The following is a 21,218-nucleotide window of genomic DNA, read 5'->3' on the forward strand; positions in this document are numbered from 1 at the left end:
AACTGTACAATGACAGTTGTACAAAGTTACAACTAAGTGACATTGTACAGCAGGCAGTGATAGAAGCCATCCCTAAGAAAAAGAAATGCAAAAAGGCAAAACGGTTGTCTGAGGAGGCCTCACAAATAATTGAGAAAAGAAGAGAAGCGAAAGGCAAAGAAGAAAAGGAAAAATATATCCATCTGAATGCAGAGTTCCAAAGAATAGCCAGGAGAGATAAGAAAGCCTTCCTAAGTGATCAATGCAAAGAAATAGAGGGAAACAATAGAATGGGAAAAACTAGAGATCTCTTCAAGAAAATTAGAGATACCAAGGGAACATTTCCTGCAAAGATGGGCACAATAAAGGATAGGAATGATATGGAACCAACAGAAGCAGAAGATATTAAGAAGAGGTGTCAGGAATACACAGAAGAACTATACAAAAAAGTCCTTAATGGCCCAGATAACCATGATGGTGTGATCACACACCTAGAGCCAGACATCTTGGAGTGCAAAGTCAAGTGGACCTCAGGAAGCATCACTACAAAGAAAGCTAGTGGAAGTGATGAAATTCCAGTTGACCTATTTCAAATACTAAAAGATGATACTGTGAAAGTGTTGCCACTCAGTATCTCAACAAATGTGGAAAACTCAGCATTGGCCATGGGACTGGGAAACATCCGTTTTCATTTCAATCCCAAAGAAAGGCAATGCCAAAGAATGTTCAAACTACCACACAATTTCACTAATCTCACAAGCTAGTTAAGTAATGCTCAAAATTTTCCCAGCTAGGCTTCAACAGTACATGAACCGTGAACTTCCAGATGTTCAAGCTGGATTTGAACCACAGATCAAGTTGACAACATCTGCTGGATCATTGAAAAAGCAAGAGTTCCACAGTACATCATATGAAATGCTGGACTGGATGAAGCACAAGCTGGAACCCCGATTGAAGGGAGAAATATCAATAACTTCAGATATGCAGATGACACCATGCCTATGGCAGAAAGCAAAGAGAAACTAAAGAGCTTCTTGATGAAGGTGAAATAGGAGAGTGAAAAAGCTGGTTTAAAATTCTACATTCAACAAACTAAGATCATGGCATCCAGTCCTATCAATTTATGGTAAATAAATGGGGGAAAAGTGGAAACAGTGACAGACTTTATTTTCTTGGTCTCCAAAATCACTATAGATGGTGACTGTAGCCATGAAATTAAAAGACAGTTGCTCTTTGAAAGAAAAGCTATGACAAACCTAGACAGCATATTAAAAAGCAGAAATATTACTTTACCAATAAAGGTCCATATAGTCAAAGTTATGGTTTTTGCAGTAGTCGTGTGTGGATGTGAGAGTTGGAGCATAAAGAAAGCTGAGTGCCAAAGAATTGATGCTTTCAAATTGTGGTTCTGGGGAGAAGATTCTTGATTTCTTCTTCACATAGAAGAAGAAATCTTCACATAGAAGATTTCTATGGCCTTCAGCACTTTACCAGTCCCTTGGACTGCAAGGAGCTCAAACCAGTCAATCCTAAACGAAATCAGTTTTGAATGTTCATTGGAAGGACTGGTACTGAATCTGAAGCTCCAAATCTTTGGTCACCTGATGTGATGAACTGACTCATTGGAAAAGACCCTGATGCTGGGAAAGATGGAAGGCAGGAGGAGATGGGGATGACAGAGGATGAGATGGTTGGATGCCGTCACCAACTCACTGGACATGAGTTTGAGCAAGCTCTGGGATTTAGCGATGGACAGGGAAGCCTGGCATGCTGCAGTCCATGGGGTGTCAAAGAGTCTGACACAACTGAGCAACTGAACAGATGAACATTATGTAAATTTTATGAACTTATCTTCTGAAATCAAGATTCCAGGAGAAATATCAGAACCTCAGACGGGCAGATCACCAACTCAATGGACATACATTTGAGTGACCTATGGGAGACAGTGAAGGACAGGGAAGCCTGGCGTGCTGCAGTCCATGGGGGTAACAAAGACTTGCTTAGAAACTGAACAGCAACAACGTGAGCACATCAGGATCTTTTCTGTCTGTTTTCTGCCAGTTTCTACAAACATTGTAAGAAATCTTGTGCTTAGTAAAATGCATTCTAGATTGAGATTTTTTTAATACATATTTGATTGCAATGCTTGTGGAATAATAAAAATCACTGAAAAAAGTTTTCCTTATTATTTTTCTTCTGATTTTACTTAACCAATTGTATTTTTATTGTTGAATGATTGTATTTTCATTCTCATCAAAAACACAGTGAAGCTAAAAATGTATTATCATAAACTTTCTGGTGTAATCAGTGCCATAAGAAAAGAATGAAAATAAATCCTTTATACAAGCTGAAAAGCTTGTTTTATATACATGAAGTAAAAATGTATGATTTCAAAAGCACCAGAGAAAAAATAGTTAGAATGCTTTGTAAATGCCCAAAACCAGAATGCAACATCCTGTACAAGCTGGCCGTATGTTGTAACACAGCGTTTAGAATGGCAGATCCCGCCTTCTGAGGTGTGGAAGACACAGCCCAACATCAGCAGACAAAGCTGTGCATGTGCTGATGTTTGGACAGAGACTGACACAGCAAATGGTCTCTCCTCTATGGCTCTTACTTTGTGGAAACTATGGTTTAAAAATCTGTGTAAAGTTATTCTCTTCCCCAGTGCCATCTTTTAGGTTGAAATGCAAAAGAAAATAATAGTAATGGTGATAATGCTTACTGTCAACCTTGCATTGATTTCAGTTCATTTATGAGCAAGTTATTTTCCTGACAAGCATGGCTCTCTAAGAAATGAGAATAAACTAAAGAGGAGCACACAGAGAAGGGCAGCAGAGAGCCTGCACTCTTTCTATGGCCTTCAGCACTTTACCTGGCCCTGGCCTGATTGAAACACATTTCTTCTAAATAACGTACCTGATACAATTTTAGGAAAATATGTAAGTGCATCAGTGTTTTCCTTTTAGAAGATTCAGAACCTTGCTATGTTTTAAGAAAATACTAGATATAAAGAAAGACTCATAAAACTAAAATTTGGCAAGAATTTGAACTATTCATTCTGATGAAATAAAAATCCTAGGAGAGTTTTAGAAGGTGATTGTTCCTGTCAGTGGTGATCCTTGTAATCTTCATGGAATAACTATATCATACCTGGGATTTTGTGAAATGTTGTTGTGCCTACAGCTGCTTGGTATCCTGGAAAACTTGTCATGTATGTAGGGAGGGTGCCATTGTTGTTTCCATTTGCCCTGGAGGAAACTGAGCCTTGGGATTTCAACTAACTTTATTCACCTGGACATTCATTCATTTTCTCAACAGATAGATAAACTGCTGATCATGCACCTTATCTTTTTATTTTTTAGCTGAATATATTTGATAACAGTCTAGGCATCACATCAGACTTTCCCACCTGGGGATCTGGCAAAGGAACTGGGAACTCCCAGGGAATCTGAATTTCGAGGACAGTGAGATTTGATTACAGAACTTCTACAGGACTGGGGAAACAGAGTCTTGGAGGGCACAGACAAAACCATGTGTGTACCAGGACCCACAGGAAAGGAGCAGCGACCCCACAAGACACTGAGCTAGACCTGCTTGTCAGTGTCTGAGGGTTTCCTGTGGAGGTGTGGGCTGGCAGTGGCCTGCTGCAGGGACAGCAGCAGCAGTCCTGGGAGGTGTGTGTTGCCACAAGCCATCTTGCAGGTCGCCATTAGCCCTGCCATAGAGCCTATAGACTCCAGGACTGGATTGCCTCAGTCCAAACAACTAACAGGGAAGGAGCACAGCCCCACCCATCAGCAGACAATTGGATTATTGAGCAGAGCCCTGACCAGCAGAGCAAAATCCAACTTTACCCACAGCCAGCCCCTCCCATCAGGAAGTCTACACAAGCCTCATCCCCCTCCATCAGTGGGCAGATAGAAAAAACACAAAGTCGAATTCCATAGGCTCTAGAATAAAACCACAATCAGAGAGAGCTAACCAAAATGATCACATGGCCTTATGTAACTCAATACAGCTACAAGCCCTACCATGCTGGGCCACTAAAGATGGACGGGTCATGGTGGAGAGTTCTGACAAAACATGGACCACTGGAGAAGTAAATGGGAAACCACTCCAATATCCTTACCTTGAGAATTCCATGAACAGAATGAAAAGGCAAAAAGGATATGACACTAGAAATGAGCCTCCCAGGTCAGTAGGTGTCCGATATGCTATTAGGGAAGATCAGAGATATAGCTCCAGAAAGAATGGAGAGGCTGAGCCAAAGCAGAAGCTACACTCAGCTGTGGATGCATCTGGTGGTGAAAGTAAAGTCCTATCCTAGACTTTACCCCAGTCTGTACCCCAACCACCAATGCCAAAGAAACTGACGTGGACCAGGTCTATGAAGACCTACAAGACCTTCTAGAACTAATACCACAAAAATATGCTGTTTTTATCATACAGGATAGGAGTGAAAAAGTAGGAATTCAAGAGACCTGAATTAACAGGCAAATTTGGCCTTGGAGTACAAAATGAAGCAGGGCAACAGAGTTTTGTCAAGAGAACCCACTGGTCATAGCAAACACCCTCTTCCAACAACACAAGAGAAGACACTACACATGGACATCACCAGATAGTCAATACTGAAATCAGATAGATTATATTTTTTAAAGATGAATATGGAGAACCTCTATGCACTCCAGCCAAGCAACACCCAGAGCTGACCTGGTTCAGATCATGAGCTCCTTATTGCAAAATTCAGGCTTAAATGGAAGAAATTAGGGAAAACCAGTAGACCATTCAGATATGACCTAAATCAAATCTCTTATGATTATGCAGTGGAGATGATGACTAATAGATTCAAGGATTTAGATCTGGTAGATAGAGTGCCTGAAGAACTACAGACGGAGGTTCATAACATTGTAAAGAGGCGGTGACCAAAATCATCCAAAGAAAAAGAGATGCAAGAAAGCAAAGTGGTTGTCTGAGGAGGCCTTACAAATAGCTGAGAAAAGAAGAGAAGAAAAAGGCAAAGGAGAAAGGGAAAGATACACCCATCTGAAGGTAGAGTTCCAGGGAATAGCAAGGAGAGATAAGAGAGCCTTCTTAAGTGAAAAATGCAAAGAAATAGAAGAGAATAGTAGAATGGGAAAGTCTAGAGATCTCTTCAAGAATACTGGAGACACCAAGGGAACATTTTATGCAAAGAGGGGCACACTAAAGGACAGGAAAATCAAGGGCCTAGCAGAAGCAGAAGAGATTAAGAAGAGGTAGCAAGACTACACAGAAGAGCTATTAAAAAAAAAAAAGTCTTAACGACCCTGAAAACCATGAGGGTGTAGTCACTCACCTAGAGACAGACATCCTGGAATGTGAAGTCAAGTGAGCCTTAGGAAGCATTACCAGGAACAAAGCTAGTGGAGGTGATGAAATTTCAGCTGAGCTATTTCAAATCCTAAAAGATAATGCTGTTAAATTGCTCGACTCAATATACCAGCAAGTTTGGTAATTTGAGCATTGGCCACAGGATTAGAAATGATCAGTTTTCATTCCAATCCCAAAGAAAGGCAATGGCAAAGAATGTTCATACTATTGCACAGTTGTGCTCATTTCTCATGCTAGTTATGTAATGCTCAAAATCCTTCAAGCTAGGTTTCAACAGTATGTGAACAAAGGACCTGAAGATGTACTGCTGGATTTAGAATAGAAATGGGAACCAGAAATCAAATTGTCAACAACCATTGTATCATTGAAAAAGCAAGAGAATTCCAGAAAGACATTTACTTCTGCTTAATTGAGACCACGCTAAAGGCTTTGATTGTGTAGATCACAAAAAACTGTTGAAAATTCTTAAAGAGATGTGACTATTGGACCACCTTACCTGTCTCCTGAGGAACCTGTATGCACATCAAGAAGCAACAGTTAAAAACTTACATGGAAGAATGGACTGGTTCAAAATTGGGAGAGGAGTATGTCAAGGCTGTACATTGTCACTCTGCTTATTTAACTTCTATGCAGTGCACATCATGTGAAATCCTGGGCTGGATGAATCACAAACTGGAATCAAGATTTCCAGGAGAAAGATTAACAACCTCAAGTATGCACGTGATACCACACTAATGGCAGAAAGTGAAGAGGAACTAAAGAACCTCTTGATGAAGGTGAAAGAAGAGAATGAAAACCTGGCTTAAAACTCAACATCCAAAAGACTAAGATCATGACATTCTGTCCCATCACTGCATGGCAAAAATGGGGAAAGAGTGAAACAGTGACAGGCTGTTTTCTTGGGCTCCAAAATCACTGCAGATTGTGACTGCAACCATGAAATTAAAAGACACTTACTCCTTGGAAGAAAAGCTGTGACAAGCCTGACAGTATATTAAAAAGCAGAGACCTAAATTTGCCAACAAAGGTCCATATAATCAAAGCTGTTTTTCCAAATAGTCATGTATAGATGTGAGAGTTGGACCATAGAAATGACTGAAAGCTGAAGAATTGATGCTTTTGAATTGTGATACTGGAGAATGCTGAGAGTCCTTTGGACAGCAAGGAGATCAAGCCAGTCAATCCTAAAGGAAATCAGCCCTGAATATTCGTTTAAAAGCTGATACTGAAGCAAGCTCCAATAGTTTGCCCACCTGATGTGAAAAACCAACCCACTGGAAAAGACCTTGAACCTGGCAAAGATTGAGGGCAGGAGAAGAAGTGGGTGACAGGATGAGATGTTTAGATGGCAACCCTGACTCAGTGGACATGAGTTTGAGCAAACTCTGGAGATAGGGAAGGACAGGGAAGCCTGGTGTGCTGCAGTCCATTGGTTCACAAAGATTCAGACTTGACTTAGAGACTGCTGCTGCTCCTGCTAAGTCGCTTAGGTAGTATCCGACTCTGTGCAACCCCAGAGACGGCAGCCCACCAGGCTCCCTCGTCCCTGGGATTCTCCAGGCAAGAACACTGGAGTGGGTTGCCATTGCCTTCTCCAATGCATGAAAGTGAAAAGTGAAAGTGAAGTCGCTCAGTCGTATTTGACTCTTCGCGACCCCATGGACTGCAGCCCACCAGGCTTCTCCATCCATGGGATTTTCCAGGCAAGAGTACTGGAGTGGGGTGCCATTGCCTTCTCCGGACTTAGAGACTAAACAACAACAAATATTTGACATAAATATGAAACGCTTCATGAGTTTGAACATCATCCTTTTTTAGGGCCCATGATAACCTTCTCTGTCATTTGAATTTCAATGTCTGCATTACTAAAGCAGCACCAATATATACTTTTATATGAACAGATATTTCATTGACATAATTTAATGGTTTTTGAGGCGTATTCTTCAATCTGTTCTTATGAGGTCGAGAGAGAGGAGTGAAGAGAATGATTCTAAAGAAAGGAGAGTAAGGTATAGAAGCAGGAGCTCTTTCCAGCATGCTGAATAAAACAAAGGTAAAAAGCAAACCCTCAGAATCTCAATACTGAATTCATAGATTAGAGAGAAGCTGGGTCTCTGCCTGATTTTCACAGCATTTCTAGGGTTCTCTAAGGGACATTTCAGATATCAAGCTGCTTCCTTCGATAAATACCTCGTTGTACCTCAGTGCTTACTTTAATTCATTTTAGATAAGATCTATAGCCTTGTTTCCACACACGCTGAGACTTTGTGTTTATTCCATTTAAGTGATTTTTCACAATATTTCCCCCAAGGGTTATTTAGAACCCTATTGAGTCAATTATTTGATTAAAATTAAGTTTGGTAACAAACAAACAAGATACTGATTATTTCCCCTAACAAATTATATCTTATTTGGTCAAAACAATACATAAGTAAAGGATACACACAAACTAATATTGTTGCAGTAATTTTAAGTACAATTATTAGTATTCAGGATGTTAAATTTCAAACCAAGTAGAAAATTATTTTTCTAAGTGTTGTTAACCCCTTAGATTGTATATGTTCCTTGGATGTAATTTTAAAATGTCAGATGGGTAACTTTATACATATATATGTGTGTGTGTGTGTGTGTGTGTGTGTATGTATGTATGTGTGGGCTTCCCTGGTGGCTCAGTCAGTAAAGAATCTGTCTACAATGCAAGAGACCTGAGTTTGATCCCTGGGTTGGAAAGATCCCCTGGAGGAGGGCATGGCAACCCACTCCAGTATTCTTGCCTGCAGAATCCCATGGACAGAGGAGCCTGGCAGGCTATGATCCATGGGGTCACAAAGAGTTGGATATGACTGGGTGACTAAGCACAGCCCCATATGTATGTGTACATATATGTGTGTTGGGGGGAGGAGAATAGTGTGTGCATATTCATCTGCATGTGTTTGTGTATATTAATATCCCAAATAATCAAACATAAGTAGAAAAGGTATCTTTTTTTAAAAAAGACTGAATTCTTTGATGCATAGATAGACAAAATAAAATCCTGATTAAATATAGTATTTTATTTTTTAATCCTTTTTTAAAAGTTTTTATTGGCATATAGTTGCTTTCCCTGGTGGCTCAGATTGTAAAGAATCTGCCTACAATGCAGAAGACCTGGGTTTGATCCCTGGGTTGGTAAGATCCCCTAGAGAAGAGAATGGCAACCCACTCCAGTATTTTTGCCTGGAGAATCTCATGGACAGAGAAGCCTGGTGGGCTACAGCCAAGGGGTCATAAAGAGTTGGACACAAGTGAACAACTTTCACTCCCTATATTGGCTTTGCAAATATAGTGTTGTTTATTTGTTCAGTTCAGTTCAGTTCAGTCACTCAGTTGTATCCAACTCTTTGCGACCCCATGAATCGCATCACGCCAGGCCTCCCTGTCCGTCACCAACTCCTGGAGTTCACTCAGACTCACGTCCATCGAGTCAGTGATGCCATCCAGCCATCTCATCCTCTGTCATCCCCTTCTCCTTCTGCCCCCAATTTCCTCCCAGCATCAGAGTCTTTTCCAATGAGTCAACTCTTCGCATGAGGTGGCCAAAATACTGGAGTTTCAGCTTTAGCATCATTCCTTCCACAGAAATCCCAGGGCTGATCTCCTTGCAGTCCAAGGGACTTTTAAGTTTGTATGCTGCTGCTAAGTCGCTTCAGTCATGTCCGACCCTGTGCTATCCCATAGACGGCAGCCCACAAGGCTCCCCCGTCCCTGGGATTCTCCAGGCAAGAACACTGGAGTGGGTTGCCATTTCCTTCTTCAATGCATGAAAGTGAAAAGTGAAAGTCAAGTCGCTCAGTCGTGTCTGACTCTTAGCGACCCCATGGACTGCAGCCTACCAGGCTTCTCCGTCCATAGGATTTTCCAGGCAAAAGTACTGGAGTGGGGTGCCATTGCCTTCTCTGTTACGTTTGTATAAAGTTGTGTATATAGTTGTGTTAGTTTCTACTATACAGCTATTCATGTATATATACTCCCTCTATTTTGGATTTCCTTCCCATTTAAGTTAAATATATATTTTTTGGGCCTTTAGTCATGGAAATTTCATCTTCAGAGTGTGTGTTGTGTTGCCTTCATAACAAGCTCTTGCCTACTTTGACCCTGACTCTTTCCATAAGCTTTGTGGATAGTTCTAATGGTGCTAGAATCAGGGTCCCTATTTTCCTTGTGAATCTGGATATCTTAGTTAGAAATCTGTATTCAGCACTGTGGTGAGATGAAGGTCTAGCCATTCCTCATATGAAGATAAGAGAGAAAATGGTCTTGATTTTTCTATTTTCATTGAACTGGTGTAGTGGCAGGTAAAATAATACAAGGCAGGTAAAAATCAGATTTCTCACCTTAGTTGATTTTTCCTCATGGGGAAAAAAAATTCAGTGCTATTGACCCCCATCAACATGACCCCAGTAAGATATTTTGCAAATCATACCCTAGGGAATATTAAGCCATCTGTACTTTCTGACTAGTTTCCATTTGTACAGACTATCACAGTTTTGGAAGAGAATTGATTCAAGTGATTAACATGGAACTGGAGGGCAAACCCTTCTTTGTATAAAGGTATTTTAATTTTGAGATATAAACTTTGATTCCTTGACCCATCTGATGGCTGGAGATTTACAGTCAGCATCAGTGAAGTTTGAACAAAGCTTTATCTCAGTGCCATCAAAGGCATGACTGAATCCCATCCTTTCTGTGGAGTCTTAGCCATGTGTCTTATAACTGCTTACAGAAGACTTCTGCTTCAGGGTCTCTTAATAAAGTCAGACTTGGCTGATCCCAGACTGAATGGCTGAGCTTCACCTTGCAGACAGCCTGGTGTACAAAAAGTCTATCCTGGAGTCTTAACAAATAAACAACAACCAAAAGAGACCAGATTCATAGAGCACTTGTGGGGTGTCAGGTGCCATACAGATCACTAGTTCGTTTAATCTTCTTAACAATCCCATGAAGTTGACATTAGAACCATGCTCTCCTACAAATGAGGTAACAGACAAACCCAGAGGTAAAGGAATGTATACAACACCCCATGGCTCATACACATCTGAGGAGAATTTGATCTTAAATATTCCGACTCCAGAGCCCAAACTCCTAACCACTACCTTAGACTCATCTTGTGTTATTAAATCAAAGAATACAGATGAAGGTATTTACAGATGAGCTGTAAAATGTCAGGTAGGTATGTTGATAATATATCTTATTTCCAGGGGCACATTGATGAGCATACAGTCAGTCCTGAATAAAACTTGATTATTAGTGTATTGTTCAAAATGAACACCGTGTGACTTGGTTTTGCTCTTACAAGTTTGAAATTATGACTATTCTTTTAGATTACACAATCAAGACAGGCTCTGACTTGGAAATTTTATTTTCATATTTTAGATTCATATGACATTGTCTCTCTAAGGAAGTTAACATTTTATAGTCCACTTGGGAATGTTATTTTATGCCGTATGATTTTTCTCCCTACTTCTATTGCATATTGGTAACTCAAGATATTTACTGATATTTTTTATGAGAGTGTTAAGGGAATTAATATACTAGAGTTTGTAATTGATTTGCACTTGTTTGAAAAGCCCATGCTGTTAATAAAAACAGCACTGCCTTCCCGTTATCTGTTTTATCATGTCAGCATTGCCTTTCTCCTACAGTGGGAGATCCAAAGGGACTGATTCACGGTTTATTCCTCATTTCAAAGAAGGAAAAATAGGGTTACCCAGGAGTGGTTGGTAAAGAGAAAACCTACTGTGTTTCAAAGATCTGAATGCTACATGGAGTTCCAGATATCCACAGAGCAAGTGACCTGTTTTCCAAATTAAAAAAAAAAAAAAAAAAAAAAAAAAAGGTCAGGGTAATGTACTAGACTAGAGCCCAATATTATATTATTTTTGTCACAGCACCTACACAAGAAATCAACAAAAAAGGTCCTCTCTGTAATAGTCTTCATTATCCACTTCTCACTTCTCAAACAGCTATAGGAGAAAATAGAAATCATTTTACTTCCCTAAACCTCCCTGCTATGCCACAGAAATCAGTTGCTATGAATATTTAGTACTGAGTTCCTAGAACTGGAACAACTTGCATGTTATTTCAAGAATTGTGTGCTATTTATATAAATTGTTCCTGAATACTTATATTAGCATTTAGGAAATGAGACTAATTTAAAGTAGATGTTACCACTCCATGTTCAGTTTAATGACAATGTTCTGAAGACCTAAAATTAAGAGAATATGCTATTTATATTAGATTATCTACCATATGAGAAGGCTTCTCTGGTGGCTCAGACAGTAAAGAATCTGTCTGCAATGCAGGATACCTGAGTTTGATCCCTGGGTTGGGAAGATCCCCTGGAGAAGGAAATGGCAACCCACTTTAGTATTCTTGCCTGGAGAATCCCATGGACAGAGTAGCCTGGTGGGCTACAGTCCATGGGGCCACAAAGAGCTGGACACGACTGGGTGACTAACACTTTTCACCATATGAAGTATATACATTTAATATACATTACTTCATAAGTCTAGAATGGCATTGTTAACACAAAGAGCAAAACAAGTGGCACATAAAACAATTCCTTCAGGATTAATAGGAAATCCTTAAATTGCAGGCACAAATCCAAATAAATTTATTGAAAAGATTTAATTAAAAAAAAACTATTATGAATGCATACTCCTTTCAACATGACTGAAATTCACTTTAAGATCGAAATGATGCAAAAAATATTTAGAATAATTCCCACTAAGCCAAGTTATGTAGAATAGTTATGGTTGTAAATCTGTGCATGAGATCAATCTTTCATACGCTGAAATGCAATCATCAATAAGACAGAAGTTCTTTCCACTCCAATATTTCACACAGTGACCATTTGATTTTAATGAAATAAACATCATCTTCTAACTAAGTTTACATGCTAATTGGTTTAGGTGTTATATTGTGAGAGAAATAACCTACTGAAGCTTTTGAACCCCTCTTTTATTTGAATAGGACCCTGGTAGCTCAGATGGTAAAGTTTCTGCCTGTAATTCAGGAGACCCGGGTTCAATCCCTGGGTCAGGAAGATCCTCTGGAGAAGGAAATGGCAACCCATTCCAGTATCCTTGCCTGGAAAATCCCATGGACAGAGGAGCCTGATAGGCTACAGTCCATGGGGTCTCAAAGAGTCGGACAGACTGAGCGACTTCACTTTCACTTCCTTTTAATAACAATAAGGTCATTGTTGTTATAATATCACTATGACTTACCTTTACACTACCTCTGTGTTAGTTTGAATCTGGGTATTTCTAGGTGGGAAAGTCATCATTCTTGTTCCTAATCCAAAATTTTTTGTTATACAATGTATAATGTATATATTTACCACTAATCAAAAATTGCAAGAGAGAAAGAAAGAAGAGAGGATGGAAGGAGGGAAACAAGGGAAGGAGGGGGAAATAAAGAAGGAAAATTCCCTGTGATTATAAAGGAAATGTTCTTTATTGTTTGTACCACTGCGTTTCTACATTTTAGCATCCTCAGATGACCTATTCCTATTGATGTTAGTGTCCTTCTTGTCTCATCAAGAGACTTTGCTACAATTCCTGAGAAACAACCTATGAACGTTCCTTTGATTCATCTTCAATGCTCCTGGCTTTGTCTAGCTTCAGAGCCTCAGCATGAGTCCTGTACCTGAGGCCGAGTAGGGCCTCAATTTGGGTTATAAATTACTAAGCGGCTACCTTAGGGGTTGAGGTGGTTCAGGTGGGTGACCCACTAGAACGCTTATGGGAATATCAGCCACCTGAAATTTCCTTCCTGTGTTTGTACTCTACTGTGAAAGTCGCTCAGTTGTGTCCGACTCTTTGCGACCCCGTGGACTATACAGTCCATGGAATTCTCCAGGCCAGAATACTGGAGTGGGTAGCTGTTCCCCTCTCCAGGGGATCTTCCCAACCCAGGGATCACACCCAGGTCTCCCGCATTGCAGGCAGATTCTTTACCAGCTGAGTCACCAGGGAAGCCCAAGAACACTGGAGTGGCTAGCCTATCCCATTTCCAGTGGATCTTACCAACCCAGGAATCAACCCAGGGTCTTCTGCATTGCAGGTGGATTCTTTACCAGCTAAGCTACATGGGAAGCCCTTCCTGTGCTTGGAAGTTCCCCAAATCTATTATTTCAACACAGTTTCTTTAGTGCTTAAAGATATTTCTGTCCTTATTAAGTGCTCAGTAAATAATTTAAATGAATGGATAATTTTTACAAAGCATTCACAGAACTTACCTTCTAAAAACGTCTGCTATTTTATATCCAATATGCTTTTCAGCATATTAGATAAGTATTAGATAAGAGTGAACCAGGCTCATAAAATTAGTGTTTACTCTACTTAGTAGGATAACCTAGTTGAAATGTTTTATCCTTGTAGTACCTTTTAAGAATATAATATCTGGTAGGGGGAGCATTTGGCATTAAACATTTTATTTTTAATTCCACTCTGATGTTTTCTTTTTTATTTATTTACATTTCTAAAGAGCCTTTTCAGAGAACCTATTGCATATTCATTTCTGAGGCTGACAATGTGTTTGCATGCTTTATGATGTATACATAAGAAATCTGATAACAGTGTTTGTAGTTCTTAATCCCATTCAGCTAAACTATAATTATTATAACACAACTTGTTTTTTAAAGTGAAATAGAAGTTTGGACAATTTTTAATTTTCTTTGCGTTTCATAGCACAGTGATTTTGTGGGCAGGCAGAAAAGTGTGGCTCAGAGGGAGGGCAGAGGTGGACAGGAGACAGTGGGGGCTGTGGAGGCCTCGCTTCCATATGACTCCTGCACAGGTGGCGTGTGTGAGTCACAGTATCCAGGGAGGGTGAGGAAGCTAGGAGAGGATGAAATGCAGAGAGCAATAAGATGGGATGCAGAAAAATCGTATCACAAACATTAAGGAAGGGGAGAGATAAACAGGCAAAGCGTTAAAAGTGCTAAGTACCAGAGGGTCAGCTGTGTCCACTGAAAAGAGGGCCACAGATTTGGTATTAATGAGAAAAGGACAGATGCAAACTTTGAACCAAAATGACATTTCTCCTTAGAACTCCACTTTCACTTTTCATTGTTCTTTTAGTCTCTTCACTGGAAGAAAGTTCTTCTTGATGTTCCAAACTCTTTTTTATTTTTCTTTGCTTGCAAGTGGGTTTAAGTTGAATCTATTTTAAAAGGGCTTGGCATTAAAATTCTGAACCTAAAAGATGCCAGTCAATATGCCTGCTTTCCAGATTACTACTGAAGGGAATATCCAGTTTCCAGAAGGACCTCACTCGTTGTTTATTAAAAAAACAAAACAAAACAAAACAAAACAAACCGGTTATCACAAGTGAAGTGTTTAAATAGTAACCTAAATAGTCTTAAGTATATTAATTAAAAAAAAAAAAATTGTTGGTCATGCAAATGTTTAGTGTTGTGTAGACCTTTCCTGGATGTGAATGATTTTGCCGTTTACAATTGATTTTAATGCATTTTGAGTGAGCGTGGAAGAGAAGAAGTCCATGAATGAAAACAGTGTAGTTGCTGGCATTATCATTGACCAGCAGCTCAACCAGTTTGGAAACCAGCTCACGTTCAGGTGACCTCAGGGCACATTACTGCAAGAAAGGATCATCTTAACCCCAGAACACAGGGAAATGGAAAAGATGAGATTTATAACAGGAAAGCAAACACACACACACAACAATTGTGCAGCCCCAGAAACTGGGTTGCTATGATTATCTGACCTACTTAAAACTGTTTTCCCTTCTTTTGTTGGCTAGTATCCTAAGGCATGGTAGAACTAATTCGCCTGAAGCAGGAGCTACCTTCAGGAATTATGTTTACTTTTTGGTGGTCAAACACTAGGGTTAGAATTGTCTGTTCTTATAAAATCACATCTCCAGAAATTTTTGTAAAAGCCTGAAGGCAAATTTTTCCCCTCAGTACACAGATGTCAAATGGTTTTATTCTAGCCTGTGGCACACTTATACTTATTAATTATGTCTTTTCCTTTATTTGGAAGATTTATGTATTTACTTCATATGGATTCATGTGATGCAGATTTCAGTATTTTTACATAAGAACAAAGCTACAAAACAAACAAAAAATCAACACTATATTCCAAACAGATGAAAACATGAGAAGAAAAGGAAGAAGCAGAAAACTTAAACCTTTGAACATTTTCTCTAAAAGTAGTCATGCTGCTGCTGCTAAGTCACTTCAGTCATGTCCGACTCTGTGCGACCCCATAGACGGCAGCCCACCAGGCTCCCCTGTCCCTGGGATTCTCCAGGCAAGAACACTGGAGTGGGTTGCCATTTCCTTCTCCAATGCATGAAAGTGAAAAGTAAAAGTGAAGTCACTCAGTCGTGTCTAACTCTTCGCGACCCCATGGACTGCAGCCTACCAGGCTCCTCCGTCCATGGGATTTTCCAGGCAAGAGTACTGGAGTGGGGTACCATTGCCTTCTCCAAAAGTAGTCATACTTATTGCCAGTTTGAGGAGGGTTTCCCAGGTGGTACTAGTGGTAAAGAATCCACCTGCCAATGCAAGAGACATAAGGGATGTGGGTTTAATTTACCCTGGGTTGGGAAGATCCCCTGAAGGACGAGGTGGGAACCTCAAGTATTCTTTCCTGGAGAATCCCCTGGACAGAAGAGCCTGGTGGGCTACAGTCCATGGGGTCACAAAGAGTTGGACATGACTGAGCGACTGAGCACTCACACGAGGAGGGTGACTCCAGATTCAGATGCTGCTCCTCTATTCTGAGTGGTTTCCATTGACGGTGGGTAGGCCCAGGAGGGAAGACCTCTGACATGACCTCTGAGATGACACCTGTCTGGCTCCAGCCCCCTCACTACCTTCACCCAAAGAGGCGTATCAGGTTGCTGGATTCAGGCAATCTTAGGCAATCTTAATGCCCAGTCTGACAACCTGGTGAGTGAGTCTTCCTGAACACACTTCGTGTGCTTGCTCACTAAATCATGTCTGACTTTGTGACCCCATGGACCCTCCAGACTCCTCTGTCCGTGGGATTCTCTAGGCAAGAATACTGGAGTGGGTTGCCACTTCCTCCTCCAGGGGATCTTCACGATTCAGGGATTGCTCCCACGTCTCCAGATGTGTCCAGGTTCTTTACCCCTGGGCCACCTGAAGGCCTCTGCAAGACACAAGGGCTTAACCTGGCCATCAGCATGGATTAGGCGCAGCCTTAGCTAGGAATTCCACTACCGTCTATGAAACACACAGGCCTACCCTGCAGATTCCTTGTCCTCTGTACCCAGTATTTTTTTTTTTCCCCCATAGCACTTACCAGGATCTGGCAAATTCAACTTGGGCTTGTTTATGTGTGTGCCACCCACCTCTCTCCAGTAGATCACAGGAGATGGATATTGTACACCACAGTTGCTGAGGCACCACCCCAGGCCAGCAGCCCCTCAGCCTTCAATAAGGATGTGTCTGCTAGACTCTGACTTTATAGCTGAAAGTGCCTTGGCCTGCATTTGGGTTCTGGACTTGAACTTTATACAAACCGAGACATCTTTTCCACCAGCCTTCTTGTGGGTGATGAAGAGACTGCTTCTGAAGGCCGATTTTCAATACATTCAAATGTGAATTCATTCCTCTTCATCAAACTGTTACTCATGGTGAAGCACAAATGGTTCTGAATTTGAGCAGTGATATCCCAGGACACATCTTACAGACACATCTTTTTTTATTACCTATTATCTCCTCATTCAAAAATACAATAAAGGCACTAAGATTAAAATAAGACACTGACAAAACTAATTCAAGTGATATTTCATTATTTCCCATATTGTATTTATATGTATGTTTGGAATATGTCTCACGGTACTTTCATGACCCTTTACCAAATCCAGCATTACTTTAAAATCATATAGATTTATATCATGCATATAAAAAGAATCTGCTTGATTACATAAAATATTAGCAGAAGACATGTTGCTCTTTTTAAAATCATAAGAGTTAATGTCATGTTGGCCTCATTTTAAACTTAACATGGCATAAAGTTTTAGAACAATAGTGTGATAGCAGCTCACCTTTATCTTATTCGTTACATCTACTTTGGTCAAATTCTTTATCACCACAAAAGATCACAGAATAAGCAGGCTCATACACACAGAAAATTTCTTTCTGAGGCAAGAAAAATAACCACATCACATAACACCATGCGCCACAAAATTTCTGCTATTGTCAGCAAAAGCAAGCAGCTCAAATTCTCCGCAATGTTTGCTTGAAACAAAAATGTCACGTTGACCTCAAGGCTAGAAACTCTAAGAACTGGAAAAAGGAAATCCAAAAAATAACACCTTTATCCAGTGTTCACCAAATTTAGTTTTTAAAGTTTGTTTTAAATTGTCAGAGAAAGTGTTTACACAGTAAATTTTAATTGAAGAAAAGCAAAAATATATTATTTTCTGAAGTGTTTTTCAACAGTGTGTGTATATATATATATATATATATGAATATGTATGTGTCCCCTTCAATTTCAGTCCATCCCCACACTCCCAGGTGTAACCTCTGACGACAAGGTAGTGCTTATTGTTCCACGTCTAGGACAGATTCATTGACCACATTTGGTTTTATATTTTTCGATCCTTCCTCCTAATGACCGCTTTCTATTGCTCACTCCAGGCCCTCATTAAGGTGCTACTCACATTTATACATTTCCTTGTGTTGTGCTGCTTTAGGAGTGACTCTAAATGTTAAGATGGTTGTAAATATGTTCTTGGGAGTAAAGTGCATGAGGTCCTTATAGGTTTCTGTGTTTCTGTGCTCCATTCATAGGCCTGTCTAGGCTGTCTTCTGAATACTACACTTTTGATGTCTGTGTTAATGGCCTATTTCTTCTTTATTTTTATGCCATCAGAGTTAGGAGTTTCCTGCTGAAAGTAGCAGAATATTTGAGTGAAAGTGGCTGAAACCACAGTGTTTTGTTTCTCTCAATGTCAGGAAGTTTGAAGACAGGGATCCAGTTTATTATAATAGCTCAGTCAATCCCCTAGCCCCCCAGGGCAAGGCACAAACAGTGGAGAGAGGGAGCGGGGCACTGTCTCCCCGAGAAATGCTCCACACACCTTCCCAATGTCTCATTGGCTACGATTAGGTCATGTGTGTGTGCACATGCTCAGTCATGCCTGACTCTTTGCCACCCCACCCCATGAACAGTAGCCCTCCAGGCTCCTCTGTCCGTGAGATTTCCCAGGCAAGAATACTGGAGTGGGTTGCCATTCCTTTCTCCAGGGATCTTGCCTCTCGATCCATGGATTGAACTTGTGTCTCCTGCATTGGCAGGTGGATTCTTTACCACTAGTGCCACCTGGGAAGACAATATTAAGGTATATCAGTCAGTCAGGTCAGTCGCTCAGTCATGTCCAACTCTTTGTGACCCCATGGACTGCAGCAAGCCAGGCTTCCCCAACCATCACTAACTCCCAGAGCATGCTCAATCTCAAGTCCATCGAGTTGGTGATGCCATCCAACCATCTTGTCCTCTACTGTCCTCTTCTCTTCCTGCCTTAGATCTTTCCCAGCATCAGGGTCTTTTCCAATGAGTCGGTTCTTCACGTCAGGTGGCCAAAATATTGGAGTTTCAGCTTGGGCATCAGTCCTTCCAATGAATATTAAGGACTGATTTCCTTTAGGGTTGACTGGTTTGATCTCTTTGCAGTCCAAGGTGCTATCAAGAGTCTTTTCCAACATATGCTCACCCCTTAAATACTACTGACTGGATGGTAAATTGGGTTTCCAATGCGTAAAGTCATTCTTACAGAAAAATAACTATGTCTACAATGAAGAAAGGAGAGAAAAAAGGCTCCTTGGAGCAACCCAAACTCTCCACCCTCTATTCCTACTTGAACATGTAAGATTGTTTTGGAGATGAGAAGATTGAAGCTTGCATTGTTGCCTAGTAAATGCTTCCAGTGCAAATTTTTCTCCACCGAAGACTTCGTTTAACTCATGGAGATCTGAATCACTGTGTATTAGTCATCCTCAGACAAGGAGAAAAAAAAATAAGGAAGAGCTGCTGCTGCTACTGCTGCTAAGTTGCTTCAGTTGTGCCCGACTCTGTGCGACCCCATAGACGGCAGCCCACCAGGCTCCCCTGTCCCTGGGATTCTCCAGGCAAGAACACTGGAGTGAGTTGCCACTTCCTTCTCCAAGGAAGAACACAGACCACATATAAAGTGAAAGCTACTCCACAGAAAGGTTTTCTGAGAAAGTACTGCTGCACCTTCGTGCCTGAAGCCTCATGACCCTTGGCCATTTGGGGGGATGTTTTAGACTGAGTGCACTCTGGCTTTTCCCTTGCCCTTCCTGTTCTCAGTGGTGACCCCACATTCTCTCCCTCACTAAGTGTGGGAGGGAACAGTCCCACTTGGGCTGTAGGCATCGCCTTCCTCAAGAGACCTTCCCCCACCCCCACCCACGTGCTGGGTGTGCTGAACCCTCCCACCCCCAAATCTGGGAGCACCTGTGTTCATGGCAGAGGGATTTGAACATGGGTTCAAATATGTCACATTCATATTTCCCAGAGGGATTTCCAATTTAAGCTTTTGTTTTAATGGCAGATTAAAAGTTCTTTACCAACCCTGCAAGGAAAGGGGTTCTGGACTTGGTGGAATCACTGATGAAGTACCTGGGGCACCTGGTCCTTGTTCTGGGGTGCAACGTTGTTCTTGTTCCTGGCATTGCAGGGAGAGGATGATGCCTGACTTTTCTCTAATGAAGTAAAGTCTAGAGCATCTTCCATGTGTCTCTCTTGGTTCAGTCTTGAAAATTTGAAAACTTTATCTTCTTTTGTACTTTTAGAGCCATCCTTTCTTGTTTTCTTACATAATAGCCAACTGCCTGACTGCAACTTTATTCGAAGTTATAAATGATTCAGAATGGACATAGAGTAGAACTGTGTGTGTGTGTTTCCACAAAAGACACTTAGCTTGTAGGATTAACTGGCTCTTTTAATGATTCCTGATGGAGGCACCTGGCTGGCTAGCTGTCATCACTAGGGAGTTCCACCTAGTACTTTGCAAGGTTGGGCTCCCCAGCAGGTGTGATGTGTGTGCATACAGAATTTGGTTGCGTATTTGTGTCAAAACTATTTCTGTCAGTTTATTTGTCATCATAATAATGTAATTTAATAAGATCTCAGATAAACCAATGCTATATGAGTTTTCAAAAGGGGAGTAATCCTGTCTATAGAAAAATAGCTAAAAATGAAAATTGCTACCAAATTACCAGTAGAGAAGATGACTTCAAAAACTTGTGGGGAAGAACTTTTTGAAGAATAAAAGGATCATGCACTCAGATAGCCTTCAGGGGTCCTGAGTTCTTACTTCAGTTTATAGTCACCCAAAACTGAAAGTTTCAGATCATAACTGATGAGTTTAGTTCAGTTCAGTTCAGTCACGCAGTCGTGTCCAACTCTTTGTGACCCCATGGACTGCAGCACGCCAGGCTTCACTGTCCATCACCAACTCCCAGAGCTTACTCTAACTCATGTCCATTGAGTCGGCAATGCCATCCAAACATTTCATCCTCTGTCATACCCTTCTCCTCCTACCTTCAATCTTTCCCAGCAGCAGGGTCTTTTCAAATGAGTCAGTTCTTCACATCAGGTATGCCAAAGTATTGAAGTTCCAGCTTTAGCATTAGTCCTTCCAATGAATAATCAGGGTTGATTTCCTTTAGGATGGACTGGTCTCCTTGCAGTCCAAGGGACTCTCAAGAGTCTTATCCAACACCACAGTTCAAAAGCATAAATTCTTCCATGCTAAACTTTCTTTATAGTCCAACTCTCACATCCATACATGACTAC

The 21,218-nt window shown here is 40.8% G+C and overlaps 1 protein-coding gene and 1 non-coding gene across 4 annotated transcripts in view; one reads left to right on the forward strand and one right to left on the reverse strand.

Moving 5' to 3' along the window:
- Positions 1–21,218, forward strand: part of CSMD1 (CUB and Sushi multiple domains 1) — a 2,066,326-nt gene that overhangs the window by 1,396,888 nt on the left and 648,220 nt on the right. The gene's annotated exons all lie outside the window — the stretch shown is intronic.
- LOC112587415 lies at positions 7,126–7,227 on the reverse strand. The gene has a single exon (XR_003111901.2). It is a non-coding gene; the product is annotated as a U6 spliceosomal RNA (small nuclear RNA).

The sequence above is a fragment of the Bubalus bubalis genome, chromosome 1, assembly GCF_019923935.1.
Source record: "Bubalus bubalis isolate 160015118507 breed Murrah chromosome 1, NDDB_SH_1, whole genome shotgun sequence".
Lineage (NCBI taxonomy): Eukaryota > Metazoa > Chordata > Mammalia > Artiodactyla > Bovidae > Bubalus > Bubalus bubalis.